Here is a 17,245-nt window from a genome sequence, read left to right on the forward strand (position 1 = left end):
TTTTCATTACAATTATTACTATAGGCTTGACTTATTGATTTGAAAAGCTTCTGGAATAGTTACAGTAATCTGGCAACTGAAATTCTTTTAGCAAAATTAATTCTTCAAATGAGGGCATTGGGTTGTTTAATGAAGGCTGCAGAGCTCTCCCGCTTGCAAGAGACGCGTCAGAAATTCACCAATTAAGGTATTTTCCAAGTTCTCGGTCGTATTGTTTTCTCTTTTAGAGAATAGAATAATCCTTTACCCAAAGTGCAATTCCATTTTCTCTTCCCCTAAATGTTTCATGTTGATGGTGACGTTATCCATTTGGTTGTCTCCGACTCTTGGTGCTTTCATATCTAACCATTTAGATATGAGCCAGCCGTGTGCGGCATCTGCCAAAAAAGCCAACACAGTTCTAGGCTGCATCAACAGAGGGATAGAATCAAGATCACGTGAAGTGTTAATACTACTTTATAATGCCTTGGTAAGGCCACATTTGGAATACTGCATTCAGTTTTGGTCGTCATGATGTAAAAAAGATGTGGAGATTCTATAAAGAGTGCAGAGAAGAGCAACAAAGAGGATTAGGGGACTGGAGGCTAAAACATATGAAGAACGGTTGCAGGAACTGGGTATGTCTAGTTTAATGAAAAGAAGGACTAGGGGAGACATGATAGCAGTGTTCCAATATCTCAGGGGCTGCCCCAAAGAAGAGGGGGTCAACCTATTTTCCAAAGCACCTGAGGGCAGGACAAGAAGAAATGGGTGGAAACTAATCAAGGAGAGAAGCAACCTCGAACTAAGGAGAAATTTCCTGACAGTGAGAACAATTAATCAGTGGAACAACTTGCCTCCAGAAGTTGTGAATGCTCCAACACTGGAAGTTTTTAAGAAGAGGTTGGATAACCATTTGTCTGAAGTGGTGTAGGGTTTCCTGCCTAAGCAGGGGGTTGGACTAGAAGACCTCCAAGGTCCCTTCCAACTCTATTATTCTCTTCTCTTCTCTTCTCTTCTCTTCTCTTCTCTTCTCTTCTCTTCTCTTCTCTTCTCTTCTCTTCTCTTCTCTTCTCTTCTCTTCTCTTCTCTTCTCTTCTCTTCTCTTCTCTTCTCTTCTCTCTCTTCACCATCAATGTTTATTCTGATGTTTCCATTCCTTGCAGCAGCCATGAGCTTGGTCTTTTTTCGATGTTCAAAAAGTTTGTTTAGTCTAGCATTTTCCAGAGCCAGGAGTTAAATTTTAGTGAACTGGGTGACAGAATAGCCTTCTTCACTGGGTGCACAGGCAGCTGTTCTGTCTTCCACCCCATCTCTGCCATTGATACCTTCTGTCTAATGGCCAGGCTGACACTGACTTCTTCTGATAGGGAAGTCTTAATCCAAAGTCTTCCATGGGTTGGCTCTAAAGGCTAAAGATGAAATAAAACATAGGAAAATAACAGAACAGAAATGGCCACCCAGAGGCCATTGGAGTTTGGGCGGCTCCTAAAAATTTCAATAAATTTAGACTCCACCCTCGCTTGTAACTGTATCCTGCTTCAAAGATTGACGATGAGTAAGAACTATTTACTAAAGCAATAAAGCACTTAACTAACCTTGGCTGGTGTATGGATGTTAAGCAGGGTCAGTCCTGGTTAACACTCAGTTGCGGGACTAGGCGGAAATTCAGGGAGATAGCGAACAGTGAAAGAAAAATATCTAAAAAGAAAGTTATGCCAACCACATCAGTGCTGTTTCCAAGAAAACTGCATGTTTTTGTCCACAAAGTTATCTGGAGTTCAATTCAGCTCAAGGGTGTCTTTATTTATTTATTTTTTTTACCTTCCATCTGTTTAATGGCCACTAAAGAAACATTTCAGCTATTAGCAGTTCAGTACCAAGGACAGTTCCCTGCCATTTTTTCTCTTTTTTTTTTTTTTGGTACCCAAAAAAAAATGATACCATTAGCACTTAGAAAGCGCACATTTTTATATATAAAAAAGAAAACCTCTATCATTATTTCAATTTTATCTACCAGATATCTGCTCTTTCTTGTAAGATACATACACAAATAAATTCTAAAAGGTCAGATTCCTAGTTATTATTATTATTATTTTTCTTTTGACGTTTGGAAGAACCTTTAAAGCAGTAGAAATTTTTTGGAAACAAAGCATTCCGCTAAAAGAGTTAAACGGTTAAAAAAATCACATGCGATGGTTAAAAAATCAAGACAGTGCCATCAAAATTCTGCTTAAATTTTTTATTTGTGCATCACACTTAAAAATAGGTGGCGTTTCAGACACATCCTCATAACCACCACATCAACGTTTTGAGAATATTCTCAGAACAATCTTTGCACTCTTTTATTGTTCGATGTATTAAATCACAGAAGCATTTCCAGTCTCACATAACACACTTTTGTTTTGCTAAGTTGTTCTTCCCAAAGTTGGCAGGGTTTTGGACACGTGAGGATGGGTGAGAACGGATAGAAAAAGAAAAAAATCGATGGCTATAACAGGGTGATCCGATACTCTTTTTATGTGTCTCATATAAATAAAACCAGTAAAAAGTGGCAGGTGCCACCTTGGTTATTATTATTATTTTTTTTTTTTTACGGTTACATTTTATTGTTTTAGCCAAGAAAATAAAATGCAAAAGAAGTAAAACAAACAAACAAAATGAAACAAACAAAAAACATACGTTCAACCCTAACAACCACAAAAGAGAAAAATAAATAGTATACAAAAAGAGGAAAATCATTAACATTTATCAGGTAGGATTTATCCTAACTGGGTGCTGAAAGAAAAGAAAACACGATAAATTCTCCCCTTTTACACACACATGTATATATGTCTATGTGTGTGTATTATGTGTGTGTGCACGTATATATATATGTATATATGTGTGTGTGTGTGTATACCGTTCTGTGGGCGTGGCTTGGTGGGCGTGGCATGGTGGGCATGGCAGGGAAAGATACTGTAAAATCTCCATTTCCTCCCGATCAGCTGGGACTCGGGAGGCAGAGAATAGATGGGGGCGGGGCCAGTCAGAATTTTTACTACCGGTTCTCTGAACTACTCAAAATTTCTGCTACTGGTTCTCCAGAACTGGTCAGAACCTGCTGAAACCCACCTCTGATATATATATACATACACTATATGTACATACTGTGTGCTTGTGTGTGTTTGTGTGTATATGCATGTATATATTCAGATATACATACAGATTTGTCTGGTGCGCCAGTTGCGCCCCTACCTGGACCGTGATGCCCTACGCACAGTCACTCATGTACTCGTCACCTCCCGGATCGACTACTACAACGCACTCTACATGGGGCTGCCCCTGAAGACCACTCGGAGGCTTCAGCTGGTGCAGAATGCAGCCGCGTGAGTAGTGATGGGAGTGTCCTGATACTCTCATGTTACACCTCTCCTACGCGACCTGCATTGGCTACCGGTTACCCTCCGGGTGAGGTTCAAAGTGCTGGTAATCACCTATAAAGCCCTACATGGCTTAGGCCTGGGGTATTTGGCGGACCATCTGCGGCCAGCGACAGCTCCCCATCGCCCGGTGCGTTCCCACAGGGAGAGCCTCCTTGGGGTGCCATCGGCCAGACAATGTCGGCTGGCGACCCCTAGGGAGCGGGCCTTCTCTGTGGGCGCACCTACCCTTTGGAATCAGATCCCCCTGGGGCTCCGGGTGACCCCTGACCTTCGCTCTTTCCACCATGGCCTTAAAACATGGCTATTTCGCCTGGCCAACTTGGACTGAAGGGGTTTTAGAGGGGATTTTAATGGTTTTTATAGTTTTATAGTTTTATTGGGTATTTTTAAAGGAAGGATTGGACTGTATGTGTTTTATTGTTGTGAGCCGCCCTGAGTCCTTTTGGAGATAGGGCGGCATATAAGTCCAAATAATAAATAAATAAATAAAATATATAATTATATATTTATAACAGAAGAAAGAAGAAAAAGCAGTCAACAGGTTGAGCTAAACATTACACTAATCTTCAAATCCCTCCATTAATCATCATCATTTTAAAAGACTTAATCATGGTCATTTACATGACCATGATTAAGTCATGATTAAGATTACAAAGGAAGGCGATATGCATATTTCCAAAGCTGAACTAACAATATACGAATAATTAGGAGAAATACATGGAGAGAATTTTAACAAAAAGTATATCCTAAAAACACAGATTGCTAAAATACTTGGTAGGTTACATAGGTGGCAATAGAGAAAAGAAATTAAGATTAACGATTAGGATAGTGTAAACTTTAAAATAGTTGCATACCATTCAAATACAGGTGGTCCTTGACTTGCGACCACTCATGTAGTGATCATTAAAAGTCACAACGGCACTGAAGAATATAACTTACGACCATTTTTCACACTTAACAACCGTTGCAGCATCCTCACAGTCACGTGATTAAAATTCAGACTCTGGGCAACTGGCATGTACTTACGACGGTTGCAGTGTCTCGGCGGGGTCAACAACCGTGTTACTATGGCAGTGATTCACTTAAGAACCGAGGCAAGAAAGGTCATAAAATGGGACAAAACTCACTTAACAACTGTGTGATTCAGCCCCAGAGATTTGGGGCTCAATTGTGGTCGTAGGTCTTACATGTAAAAGCAAGAATTGATTTTTTTTTAATCCACCCCTGCAAATGAGCAGCTCTCTGACTGAGCAATTATTATTTCCTTAAGTTAATGGTGGCCGCTGTTTTGCAAAGCATATTGAGAGACGAAATGAAAAGGAATAATAATATTTAGTTTTGTAATCTACAATAGTTGACCTCCATTTTTTCTCTCCTTCTCACATAATACCTTGTTTTTTCATAGGTCCAGAAGTTTTATTTCTCCAGCTGCTTGCTGTGATCGCAATTGGATAAAGGCGTTTGCACTGGCAAATGTTTATGTGCGTTTATGTATATGCACAACAAACACAAACGCACAAACACACACAAGCCCTTAATCCTGCTTCTAAGGCTAGAAGGTATGTGGGAAGACTCAATTGTTTGAGTCTTAACTCCTTGTCAACAGAGATTACTTTTTAAACCTGCATTTTTTCCTTTTCACTCTTCCCCCCCTCAGGAGAAATAATGAGAAAAGAACCGTTCCTGTGATAAGAAAAGATGCAAAGGAAGGCTGGCTAGCTTATGAAGTTGAAATGAATGAAGATAAGAGAAAATATATATATTTTTAAGAATACAATAGAGTTCTAAAGAATTTATCTCTAGATGTAGGATCAAAGGGAAGGAATTTAAATATTATCAACAAGCAAAAAATTTCTTTTTGAAGGAAGTCGTTGTTTGGCAAAACCAACATGAAAATGAAGTAAACATTTATTGGAATATTACAAACTAAAATACACAAGAGTTCGGAAAGCGGGTTCAAGCAGACTTTCTAAGTTAACTGCGGTTTGAAAGCTAATGAAGATTCAGAGTATAAATATAACAGTCAAAGCTGAGATATCTGAAGCCAGCATTCTCTGTCTTGAATCTTCTACCTCGTAATTATTTTTTGCTGTTGAGGCCTGGATGAGATTACGGTATTTAGATAGAAATCAGACAAGAATAAAGAAGGTAAACAATTACTAATATAGTTGTGAAAACATTCAGGTGGGTTTAGTTTTCATAATTCACACTCGCCTCTCTTCTGTTTTTCCTCAGCTGCTAATATCTAAATATGAAATATCTAAATATTTGTACCGTACTTTGGAGGCTATCGCTACTATCAATTGAAATCATTCCCTCTGTTGTTTTGACTGATATCTTAACTCATTTTCTAGAAACTTTTAAGTTCCAGTTGTCTGAATTTGCCTTGCTATGTGATGTGTAGCATGTAAAGGAAGCATTCTTTCTTGAATTTAGTCAGATTTTTATTTGTTGCATATTCTCCAATTTTGGTCTCCCAAATCTTGGACCATGAGCAAAGCATTTTTCCAAGTTCATCCTTCATCACTCTCAGAGTACGTCTTAATAGTCGTGATCTTTTTTGTGTATGCTTTCTGGAAATATTCCCAATAAAAATATTTATGGTTGCAGTTCAAATTTTATATTCAAAGAATTCTGAATGTTTTAGTGAATGTCCTGAATGATTTAATTTCCTTCCAATGCTTGTGAGTTGTTCCACCACCTGTGGAAAAATGTTCCTTCTTTCTGGTAGTACTTCCAACATTTGCTGTGATACAATTTGTCTAACCTTAGTGATCATTGACAGAGTTATATATCATCTGTAAAACATTTTATATTGATTTTCCCTCAAATTATAGCTGGAGTACATTTTATTAGTTTGTAACTTTCCTGGGTTTTTTTATAACAATTACATTTTTTTTTTTGCAGTTTTGCATCTAATATTGTTTTTTTTTGGACTGAAATCAATGTGTTCTGAGTAAAATTTTGTTTTAAGTATGTACAGTGTTTATGCCATGATCTTACAAAATATATTTTTGAGGTGTTTTTTTTTAAAAAAATCAGTACATCTGTTTGATCTACAGAAGAAAAAGAAACACCATAAGTAATTCTCATGTATTTGAGCTAAGACAAATAGCTTGTGTTTTGCCTAATCATCGTTTTGCTGTATGTTTTGCTCTTTGGATATCATTTTCAGAATTTGCAAGTAATACGTCCAATGGTCATGTGATAGTTAACAGTTGCCTCAACATGTCTTAAAAGAATTATCTGTTGAATCCTTCGCTCTCATAATGGGAAATACTGTCTGTTCAAAAATGTGCAATTACAGGCATGTTCCATTGGAGAAATGTTTATTTTGCATGTAAAACTACCTCCTTAACTCCCAGTTAAAATGGCGATGTGAGAATTCGAGTACAGCTAGCCCCCGGCTTACGACAGTTCATTTAGTGGCCATTCGAAGTTACAACAGCACTGAAAGAGTGACTTATGACCGTTTTTCAAACTTACGACGACGTCAGCAGCCCCATGATCACGTGATCAAAAGAGGGACCTTGGCAACTGACTCATATTTACGACAGTTGCAGTGTCCTGGGGTAGGGGTTGGGGTCATGTGATCCCTTTTTGCGACCTTACAACAAGTGATTGAGTTAAGTGATTCACTTAACAACTGTGGGAAGAAAAGTTGTAAAATGGGGCAAAACTCATTTAACAACTGTCTTGCTTAGCAATAAAAATTTGGGGGCTCAATTGTAGTCGTAAGTCAAAAACTATCTATATAGAATATAATGTTTAATATCCTCCACCTATCCATGGCCACAAGGGCAAAAGCACTGGTCCCCAAGCACAGGGATGGCTAACCTTTTTGCCGTCGCGTGCCAAAAGCACAGGGGGGTCATGCACATGTGTGCCCACACCCATAATTAAATGCCCCCCTGCACCACGCCCACCCATGCATGCATGCACAACCTCTCCCATGCTCCCCACACATGCACTCACGACCCTCCCACACCCCATTTTGGGCCTAGCAGGCCTCCCTGAAGCTTCCGGAGGCTGGAAACGGCCTGTTTCCCGACTTCCAGTGGCCCAGTAGGCCCATTTTTCACCCTCCCCAGGTTCCAGAGGCTTTCTTGGAGCCTGGGGAGGATGAAAATAGCCTCCCCACTCCCCACGGAGGCCTTCCGGAGGGCGGAAATGGCCAATTTCCTGACTTCCGGTGGGCCTGGCAGGCCCATTTTTCGCCCTCCCCCAGGCTCCAAAAGCTTTCCTGGAGCCTGGGGAGGTTGAAAACGCCCCCCCGATGCCCTCCAGAGGCTGAAAACGCCATCTCAGAGCCTCCACGCGAGGCCTGTGCTTACCTGGCATCCAAAAAGGGCCACGTGGAGACTCCTGGGAAGGGAGGGGCGGTGTGGGCATGGCCAGCCAAAAATCATCTGCGTGCGTGCTGGAGCTGAGGTAGGGCAACGGCTCAGGTGCCTGCAGATATGGCTCCACTTGCCACCTGTGGCACAGGTGCCATAGATTCACCATCACGGCCCTAGCATATTGGTGATTCTTCTTGTAAGATTATCACCATATCTCATTGGTTTTGGAAGACTGGCAAATGCTCTGTGTATTCTTAGATTTTGGGACACCTTCTCATTGGTTGAAAATGTCGAGTTATCCAACCACGTGTACAGACTTTTGCTAGTTCTGCCTGATTTGAGCTCATGATGGCTTGTTACTCAATTGGCATTGCATCTTAAGAGACAGAAAAAGATAATTTCCTACTATTAACTGGAACTGACAATGCTGCAGCTTCAGGAACATACAATGGTTCACAGAAGCCTATTCAGCATGGAGCAAGTCACCCAGAGTGAACTTTCGGCTCTAATATTTATAAAGTAACACTGTCAGTTCTTACAATCTGGATCTAGCCAGGAGCCCAAATGTGTTACGTTTGACAAAGGACAATCGTTGAAAATGACCTTTCTATAGATAATGTTCCATGCTTCATTAGGGCCATCAACTTGACTGCGGATATAAATGCGTTGGGGCTATGAAAGGTTATCGTTTAGACATGGCTCTTATAACATGCTAAGCTATAATGTCACTCGTGTGACTTGGGTTTAGCTTGCTGTGTCACCCTCAACACTATGGACTAGAAAGAATGATTTATAGCTCATCGTAGTGTGTGAATTCAGGTTATTGTGGCTCATGTCGTAAACTATTCTGGGTTATTTCATAAACCGTAGGCCAAATAGCTATGACCCATGAAACTATCCTTAAATTAAATAGTGATATTGCAGTCCGGCTCAGATAGCCTTTTTCCCTTCTCTGACATTATTCCATAACATGACACCTGTAGTAGTGGAGTGACACCAGCTCAGGGACAGGAAATGGGAGTCGGTCGCTTTTTCAAGCTGCCAGATGAAGGGGATATGGACATCAGAAAGAATAGAAGAGAATAGAATTCTTTATTGGCCAAGTGTGTTTGGACACACAAGGAATTTGTCTTTGGTGCATAGGCTCTCATTGTACATAAAAAATACATTCATCAAGAATCATAAGATACAACACTTAGTGTCATTGGGTACAAATAAGCAATCAAATCCTGCTATACAAATAAGGAAAGGGGATGAAGATGCTAAGAGAAGCAACATTGGTCTTCTCGTTGTTTGCGGATGGCCCTAATCATCTTCCGGGAGGCAGATAAGAGAGCTTGAAAATGAAAATAATCCAAGTTTTATTTATTTAATATCTAAGATTTAGATCCTACCCAATTCCATAGAGTCAAGAAGGTAGTGGATTTGATGAAGTCTTGCAGTTAGCCAAGCTTTTTCTGACTAACGTTTCCATCATTGAACAAAAGGTGCCCTTATTAAGAACTCATCTGAAATAAATGTTTAACAGTAACAGAGTTACAAGGGACCTTGGAGGTCATCTAGTCCAACCCCCCACTCACGCAGAAGACCTGTACTAGGGATTCGAACCGCTGAACTGCTGACCTTTCTGATCGACAAGCTCAGTGTCTTAGCCTCTGAGCCACCTAGTCAGATAATTTAGATTTAGAAGGAGCTTCTCTGCTTTGTCTGCCGGTTTACTTTTCCATATTTTTCCAGACCAGGATTAAATAACTCAGAACAGGCTAGGAACATTTAGAGGAAATAATGTCTTAAAAAGGTATAATAATAAGAGTCTTTAACCATTGTAGGAATGGGTGGTAGGACCATAAAAGGTGTGAATTAGAAGGAAATTTATAGATGAAGGAACCCAATCCTGGGCTTAACTCATTGAATTATCTCTGACACGGGCCACCAAGTCCCATCTGACACTTTACAGGAAGGAGGAAACCACCACTGATCTACACAAAATGTAGATAAGTACCAGATAAGGTACTTCCGGTTTCTGGTGCACGCATGCACGCCAACCAACAAGTCTTCCAGTTACTGCCGTGCATGCACACGCACTGATCAGCTGGCCGGCCAACATGCTCACACCAGAAAAGGGAAGACCAGCACTGCCACACGCACAAAGGTGAGCTGAACATTGCGTGCGCATGCGTGCCAGAAACCCGGAAGAGGAACGGATGACATCGTGCATGCCAGATGATTTGGCTCTGTGTGCCATAGGTTCACCATCACAGATATAGTGTATTTGATATACGTGGGAATGGTGGGGTGAGTAGCTCCCTGATCATAATCTTTGCTAATGATATCCTGAGGATACAATTTATGGAGGGAGACTTACCACTGTTAATAGGGCTAATTGCCCATTAATCACCTTCCATGCATCTCGAGGACATGGATGGCCCTTGAGGGGCCAGAAAAATATATCTCTCTAATAGGTGTATTATTTAACAGTTAAGAAAGGGTCTCGGTTGGTTGTGCTGCTTGGTTACCTGATACCTTTGCCCACATGGAAGCTGCTGTTCCCATGTGCATCACCTCAGTGAAGTCCTTCCTTCCCTTGGCAGGTTCTATGGTGATGGAAAGGCCAGAGCACAATCTCCGTGAAATAAAACTCACCTCTCCACAGATTACAGATTAACAGAGTTGGAAGGGACCTTGTAGGTCATCTAGTCCAACCCCCTGCCCAAGCAGGAGACCCTACACCATTTCTGACAGAGGGCAGTCCAGTCTCTTCTTGAAAGCCTCCAGGGATGAAGCTCCCACAACTTCCGAAGACAACTTCTGTTCCATCAGTTGATTGTTCTCACTGTCAGCAAATTCCTCCTTATTTCCAAGTTGAATCTCTCCTTGGTCAGCTTCCATCCATTGTTCCTTGTCCGGCCTTCAGGTTCCTTAGAAAATACCTTGATCCCCTTCCTCCTCTCTGTGGCAGCCCTTCAAATATTGGAAGACTGCTCTCTCTCTCTCTCTCTTTTTTTAAAATTTGATTTATATGCCGCCCTTCTCTGGAGACTCAGGGCGGCTTAAAATGCGCTAAGCAATAGCCTTCATTCTTTTTGTATATTTTATACAAAGTCAGCTTATTGCCCCCACAAACTGGGTCCTCATTTTACCTACCTTAGAAAGGATGGAAGGCTGAGTCAACCTTGAGCCTGGGGAGGTTCGAACCTGCAGTAATTGCAGGCATCTGGTCTTAATAACCAGCTTAATAACAGGGTACCTTAGACCACTGTACTACCAAGGCTCTCTTGTCTTCCCTGTTCCTTCTCTTCACTAGACTAGCCAGGCCCAGTTCCTGCAACCATTCATCGTATGAACGATTCATAACCTTGACATCTGTAAAGACTTTAAAAACCTATGTTATCTTTTCCAAGCCAGTTGGAATTGATTTCCAATTGGCAAGAGTTTGCTATGACTGGATCTCACCCTCCTCATCTACATGCCTCTTATTTTATGGACTTGGGCGACTTCTGTTCTTCAACCATTTTCCTTGTTGAGTATTATGCCTTCTTTAAGTAGACATTAACCTGGCTAGCAAAGTTGTAAGTTGCACCACCGCTTTTAACAGGGATTTAAAAATTGGCTTTTTTCGTCTGGCGCCTTGTTCTTGTCAATCACTCTAGCCGTTGACTTTGAGCAACTCAGCTGTTTAAACTGGCATGGATCAACCCGGCAGTCAATGTTCTGACTGAAGTGGGAACAAAAGCTTAAAGACAGGTCTGGTCATGCAAGAACAATTTTTTCCACTGTTCTGTCAGTAAATGTCGTATCCTGTTCTCTGTTCTCATCGTGTGTCCAGCCCCTTCTGGGAAGGAGAGAAGGGCGGGGGGGAAGGAAAGATGTAATCTTTACAAAGATTAAATCCAATCTTGTCCTCCCCCACTCAACGGGTTGACATTGTCTTCCCCCTTTCAGACGAAACCTAATTAGCTCTTTCGGAGTAACGGTGAGGAGTGTATGTGTGATTTCCTGCTGATTATTATTTTCTACCAGAGGTATAAAATAGCTACTCCTGATAGAAAGAGTAATGTATGCACAAGCTGAATTTGATAAGGGTTGCACTAACTCATGGTTTTCAAAGAGTGGTGTATAAGAGGGGTCCCCAACCCCCAATCCGTGGGCCAGCAACTGGGCCACACAAACAAGCAAATCCCCGTCTTTGGGATCCACCCAAAACCACACACCCTCTGGTCCTTTGGGAAAAATCTCCTCCCCCCCCATCCCGTCCCTGGTGCCTTAACCGCTACACCAAACTGGCTCTATGTATCTCTCTAGATCAGGGGTGTCAAACTCTTAAATCTGGCCCGGGGGGGGGGAGGGCTGGAAATAGCAAAGGACCGCCTGTGGTGCCTCTGGCAGCCAAAACGGGCCGTGGGGGAGGGCGTACGCACCCCATTTTGGCCAGCATGGTGCGGCAGGAGGCATCTGTCCCATCTCCCCACCCCACCCAATGGCCAGGCCATGGGGTAGAACTACAATTCTGATCTGCGTCTCAAAGAAATCCAGTTTGACACAGCTGCTCTAGTTGTTATATATCTATGGGCTCTATCTAGCTTACACATCACTTGTATCCTTTCAACAGGGGTGCTTTAACCAAATCATCTCAATTCTATTTCATTTCCTAGTCCCATTCTCTCCGAGTCCTGTCATCTCAATATCCTAAGCCATTCCTTCATTTTTTTAATTGTAGGAGGTAAAAAGAAGAAAAAAAAACACCCAAATAACTGATATGAATATTCATCACTCAGGCTATTCAATTAGCCTTCCATATTTGCTCATGTCACACTGTGCAATTAATTTGTTTCCACGTAAGTCATTTTCTCGTAAGGCTGTGCCACACTGATTCCTTTCCCAAAAGGTGCACTTGCTAAATAATTGCAAACAAATACTCCCTTTTTTTTTTCTTTTTGGGTGGTCCCTCTAAGGCAACTTTTTTGGAATGAAATCTGAAGCAACGAGCAACCCGGATGATCTAACTTTAAATAGGGAAGGTTAAAACAATAAAGAAAATAAACTTTCTAAATGCAGTTACAATTGACACTGCCAGTGAGAAAAGCTTCGTTTAAACACAGAACGAGAACATGACATATGTGCACACTTCAAACCCAAGACTACACTAAGGCAGAAGCTTGTCCACCCCAAGGATAAAACACCCAGGCAGAAACTGAGCAATGTAATATTTATTTATTATTTATTTATTTTATTAAATTTCTATACCACCCTTCTCCCGAAGGACTCAGGGTGGTGAACAGCCACAAGATAAAACACATAAATACAAAAATTTAAAATAAGTTAAAAACGAATTAAATAATTTGGCTGAATTTAAAATACCCCATCATTTAAAACAAATTAAAATTTACATTTAAAAAGGGGAGAAGATTTAGGCCAGGCCAGCTTGATGAAATAAAAAAGTCTTATGCAGTATGAGGCAGTGAGACGTGCAGATCTGTACATTGGAGAAACAAAACAACCACTTCACAAACGCATGGTGCAACATAGGAGAACAAACCCATCAGGACAAGATTTAGAAGTCCATCTGCATTTAAAAGTCAAAGGCCACTCTTTTGAAGACACCAAAGACCACATTTTGGACAAAGAGGACCACTGGTTTGAAAGAGTGGTCAAAGAGGCCATCTATGTCCAAATTGAACAGCCCTCTCTCAGCAGAGGGGGAGGAATACAACATCATCTATCTCCAATATACAAAACAGTCCTTTCAACAGTTCCAAGAAGGCTCCGCACCCATTTGCACCATTCAGGTGACCCTGATACACAGGTAAACCTCCAAGTGGCCTCAGCGACTCTCTAAAAGGATGCAAATGACCAGCTGTCTGCAAGGAGTATAAATCCTCCCATCCTTCACCATCCAGTCAGAGCTGAAGAAGCTTCTTGGATGAAATGCGAAACATCTTCAAAACAAAACCAGAAAGTCCAGTTGACTCTTGAAAAAAAAGCAGCTTTGGGGCAACCAGGACCTGGAGGACTGAGAATCTCCATAGACCTAGAAAGAGAAGCAAGTTCTTCTGATCTTTCATTGTGCACGTGGTCCCCATTTAACAAGCATTGCTTCAGCAACGATTCAGACCTACCATAGCATGACCTGATAGCTGTGATCAGAGCATTCTCACAATCATGGCTTCTCACAAGCAAAGTCAATGGGGAAGCTATCAGCAGTTCAGACACCTCCATCCATGTTCTGACGTACCAAGCAGGAAGCATGAGCTCATGCAATGAGAAATAAAGCTTGGAAGGTTTTAAAAATCCGAGCTTCAGCGGGAAGAGAATTCTGGAGCTTTCATATCCCAAAAGCTACAGCTAATCTTTATGACATGTTGGACTACAGACCTGTGGCTCCTAACCTTTTGGGCACCAGGGACGGGATGGGGGTGGGGAGGAGATTTTTCTCAAAGGACCAGAGGGTGTGTGGTTTTGCGTGCATCCCACAGACGGGGCTTTACTTGTTTGTGTGGCCCAGTTGCTGGCCCACGGATTGGGGACTCCTCCTGCACACCACTCTTTGAAAACCATGAGTTACTGCAACCCTTATCAAATTCCTTGATAAGGAGGTCATCTAGTCCAACCCCGCCCCGCCCAAGCAAGAAACCCTACACCATTTCTGACAGATGGCAGCCCAGTCTCTTCTAGAACACTTTGCAAAGATAGAAACGAACGGGGTCAGATGGGGAATGTTATAAACTAGATTTAACCAGCACATCTGGTTTATTTAATTAATTAATTAACATTTAATTCCGTTGTTTCCTACGACTTATGCTTTTTCTATGCTTTACATAATGTGCAACTCAGAGGGGGGTTTCAGCAGGTTCTGCCAGTTCTGGAGAACTGGTAGCGGAAATTTTGAGTAGTTCGGAGAACCGGTAGTAAAAATTCTGACTGGCCCCGCCCCCGTCTGTTCTCTGCCTCCCAAGTCCCAGCTGATTGGGAGGAAATGGAGATTTTGCAGTAACCTTCCCCTGGAGTGGGGTGAGAATGGAGATTTTACAGTATCCTTCCCCTGGAATGGGGTGGGAATGGAGATTTTACAGTATCCTTCCCCTGCCACACCCACCAAGCCATGCCACGCCCACCAAGCCATGCCACGCCCACCAAGCCACACCCACAGAACTGGTAATAAAAATTTTTGAAACCCACCACTGGTGCAAAGAAGTAGTGTGGTGAGCCCATAAGTGCCAGAAGTGAGAAGAGAGAAAAGGTGTTTAAACATCTGGCAATTCTCAACATACAACATGGAGAAGCTGGTCCTGGAATAGACACGTTTAGACATAACAATTGATTTTCTCATAAGGTTTAAAAGCCCACCGTCTGATTAAGTTAACATATCTGGTCTTGAATTGGTTTCCTCGCACGGAGCATCAGGTGGCTAAATTGATTTAAAACCAAAATACTTCAATTTAACTGGATGGTGGTTTGGGCTTTCAGCACAGGTTAAATTATTATTGAGATTATATTTGCTGGGACTTAATTGTGAGGCATTTGTCTTCATACGAACTGTCATTGCCCTTCAAGAGATACTCGCTGCGATCGGCGAACATTTAATTAACATTTAATAACTCGTGCACGCGTTTTAAGCTAAATCCTTTCCTGAGAGATGTCATTTAAAAGACGGCCAGGAATACCCTTCTTTGAAAGTGTATGATCAAAGGTCAAAGGCCAAACAGCCTAAGAATGAAGGCTTGTTCAAGATGGAGAAATACGATGGTGCCATCATCATACTTGCATTCAACACTCAGTAATACAAACTGATGCTGTTTGGCTGCAAATCCATTAATCTGTTCCATCAGAATAGAGTTGGACGAGACCTTGGAGTCCAACCTCCTATACCATTTCAGACAAATGGCTGTCCAGTCTCTTGTTAAAAACCTCTAAAAAATTTTAGAGTGTGCCGAGATGGACAAATTAACAAAAGAACTTAAGGAAAAGGAAGATACGGAATACCGTGTAATATGGAACAAATGGTACAGCTGGCTGGAGATTAGAAACAGTGAACAATAATGAAAGGGGAGAAATCATAAATGTAAAAGGTTTATAGGACAATGTATGAAATGTATAAAATTAATATCACGATGGTTAGGAATTATAGTGTAAATAAAAGAAAATGGGACAAGGAGGAAATGAATAGTATAAGGGGAAATGGGGGAAAATGTAAATATTAGAAGATTACCGCTACGAAACAGTTGTAAAAAAGGAACATATACATACAGGTTTATATATATATAAACATCACTGGAGGTTTTTAAGACTAGACTAGATATTCACTTGTTTGAAATGGTAAAGGGTCTCCTGCTTGAGCAGGGGGCTGGACTAGAAGACCTCCAAGGTCCCTTCCAGCTTCTCTTCTCTTCTCTTCTCTTCTCTTCTCTTCTCTTCTCTTCTCTTCTCTTCTCTTCTCTTCTCTTCTCTTCTCTTCTCTTCTCTTCTCTTCTCTTCTCTTCTCTTCTCTCCTCTCCTCTCCTCTCCTCTCCTCTCCTCCTCTATTCTACTCTACTCTACTCTACTCTACTCTACTCTACTCTACTCTACTCTACTCTACTCTACTCTACTCTACTCCACTCCACTCCACTCCACTCCACTCCACTCCACTCCACTCTACTCTACTCTACTCTACTCTACTCTACTCTACTCTACTCTACTCTACTCTTCTACTCTACTCTACTCTACTCTACTCTACTCTACTCTACTCTACTCTACTCTACTCAAGAAATTTCTCCTTTGACAACATAAATTTTGGGTTCAATTGCAGTCATAATTTGAGGACTACCTACATAGTTCAATATTCTCCATTTATCCATGACCACAAGGGCAAAAGCATGGCCCCACTGGCCTATTGGCAACTCTTCTTGTGAGATTATCAGCATATCTCACTGGTTTTGGGAGACTGGAAAACACTCTTCGTTTGTGAAGAGATACATTGAGAGATAAACACGGGGAGAATATCCCATTCTTCGGGTAACAAGAATGGCCTAAAGAAGGCACTAGATCTGCATCTCACCCTACATCCTATGGAAGGAGGCCATTGGATGTTCACACTTTCTATAACTACAGATTTTTGGAGGAAGGGAGGCCACGCCGTTGTACAGAATCTATTTTCTCACTGGGCTCCCTCACAGTATGGAAAATAAAAATTAACAAACTGGACATCTGCAGGGCAGCCAGGTTTCTTGAAATATTTTAACAACGTCCAGTGAATTGTTATAAACAGTTAAGGGCGACTTTATTTTCATTCTTAAAAGTGCAGCAAGGGTGCCCTGAGAAAGAGTCACAAAGTTTCTCAAAGTTAAGCCTCTCCTGTTCCACAATAACTTCTGCATTCCTTAGGGCTCAAATTATCTGCATTACAGAATAATCTGGTGGCTCAGCAGACTAAAGCACTGTTATTAACATCCACTTACATCTGCTGCCTGCAATTACTGCAAGTTCAAATCTCACCAGGCTCAAGGTTGACTCAGCCTTCCATCC

Source organism: Pituophis catenifer, unplaced genomic scaffold, assembly GCF_029215685.1.
Source record: "Pituophis catenifer annectens isolate HBS135680 unplaced genomic scaffold, rPitCat1.0.hap2 SCAF_8, whole genome shotgun sequence".
Lineage (NCBI taxonomy): Eukaryota > Metazoa > Chordata > Lepidosauria > Squamata > Colubridae > Pituophis > Pituophis catenifer.